The 2,184-nt window shown below is 34.7% G+C and overlaps 1 pseudogene; it reads left to right on the forward strand.

Moving 5' to 3' along the window:
- Positions 1 to 1,805: 1,805 nt before the first annotated feature.
- On the forward strand, positions 1,806 to 1,934 carry LOC116829429 (U1 spliceosomal RNA; annotated as a pseudogene).
- The last annotated feature ends 250 nt before the right edge of the window (positions 1,935 to 2,184 follow it).

The following is a 2,184-nucleotide window of genomic DNA, read 5'->3' on the forward strand; positions in this document are numbered from 1 at the left end:
TTACATAAAGTCCTACTAATCCTAGCTTAAATCACACTGGAAGGAAACCTGTGTGACAAGTTTATAATTTTGTTTTGATCTGATTGGCGTTCTCCAAATTCAGCACTCAAGCGTGTGCTTAACGTTGAGCATATAAGTACTGGTAGTCTCATTGATATCATTGGGGGGAAAAGTGTACATTTAAGCACGTTTATGTTTTTTGCTGGACTTGGGCCTATATAAATTTTATTATAGTATATGAGCTTAATATAAAAAAATGGAAAATCTGACTTGCATAAAATATAATAAAACCAACCAATATTGTGCAATTCGATTACTTTGTCTCAATTTGGCTGATCCTCAGGCATCTATGGTATCTTAGTATTTTTTGTACATGGTTGGTAGATCCATTAAGTGATAAACATATCATCTCTGTTACATTTTTTGGAAGTTCAGCATGCCCCCAAAGTACACTCCTCCTTTCTAAACCCTCTTCCATGTATGCACCTGCTGCATTGACTTCTCTGAGTCTGTTTCCTGGCAATCTTTTCATTGTTATGCAATTGTAAACAACTCTTTGCTTATGTTAAATGACTGTGTTTCAATAACTACAGACTGGATTTCTTTTTCTTCTTTACTTGCTACTCAAAAATTGCTATTTTTTCAACAGCCAAATGTTAAGTATTGTACTACAAAAAAGTTGTTCTGCTATACATCTTTGCTTGCAGTCTTATAGTTATACATAATGGGATTATTTTTAAGGCATTGAAGGTCTCATCCAGAATTAAAAATAAGTCTTGCTTAGTCAAGGCTTTTGTGCATATGAATGGTTTGAATACAAAGAAGGCAATCACTGTGGCAGAAACTCCCTTTCTTTTCTGACACGGTATAGGAAAAAGGAATGAGTAAATCTATTGTAAATTGTAGTTTCTTGAGAAACATTTCTTCATAGAACAATCAAAGTTTTTATTTGAAGTACTTGGCAATTATATTTGACATACACACTTGTCAGATATTAACTGTCCAATACATTTAATCACCTCGAGTAGGTAAAGATACAGCATAGCTCAGTTTCACGATCAGATTCCTCCAAATTACTACTATTGTGTAATTGTGGGTGAATTTTATTTGTTATGGAGAATGTAGTAAATTAACCAAACATGGATTATTAATTTATAGTGAATAGTTTTTCCGGTGAATGTTGCCATTTTTTCTGTATGCAAATGCTCTGTGACCAGTTACAATTTTTCTTAAACTAGTCATTCAAAAATGTTCTTTCAATAATTGCTACAAATAGAAGCATAGAAGTAACTTATTTAGAAATAATTAATTGCTGTGTTGGAAACACAAGTGTAATATGTTTGCATTACCTGGTTGGATGGGATAGCTCTTAGAATTAGATTACTAGTGAAAACCAGAGTTGGTCTAATACTATAAACTTTATCATCTTTCTCAGAATTCGACTTTTTACACAAGTTTTCCAGTTTAAAACATGCAGGTTTGTTTTCTATATTTCAATGAGATGTTTGAAAAAAAGGTCAAAATCACATTAGTAAAGATCAGATCCATATGATTTGAAAATATATTTTCAAATGTAGAGTTTTTTATTGGAAACTTAAGGTCTAATCTTGTAAGGTGTGAAAATCTACTGTGAATTTTTTTTTTTTGCTCCCAGAAACTTCAATTATTTTTGAGCACCAGTAATACAGGAGACATAAATTCAAGTCCCCACTTTGACTGATTTAGAACAGAAACTTGAAAGCATGTGTCCCCTATACTGGGCTATAGTATATTCCAGAGTGATCTGTCAAACTTTTCTGCCTTGTATGATTACCTGGCAGGGGAGATACCATGATCACGAAGGTGGTTTTCCCAGGGTGAGGATCATCCATTGCACTGCGGATGTGCTGACCCCTGAGATTTCCCCAGATGTGGGAAACTCAACTGCATAAAATAAATAAATACTTAACTATGCATTGGGCCAGAGACAGTGAGAATGATTCTATAGTGTGGTGGCTAGGGAGGCATCCAGATTTCAGTCCCTGCTCCAGTGAATGTTTAATTATTTATACGCAATGGAATAGCTTAAAAAAGGTGCTCAGAAAGCCCCATACCTGAATACTCCAAAGCCTAGAGGTAAGGACACTCCCTTAGAAGGTGGGAGACCTCTCTCACATCAGGCAGAGTGGGAAATTGAACCTAGCT

Source organism: Chelonoidis abingdonii, chromosome 2 (assembly GCF_003597395.2).
Source record: "Chelonoidis abingdonii isolate Lonesome George chromosome 2, CheloAbing_2.0, whole genome shotgun sequence".
Classification (NCBI taxonomy): Eukaryota; Metazoa; Chordata; order Testudines; family Testudinidae; genus Chelonoidis; species Chelonoidis abingdonii.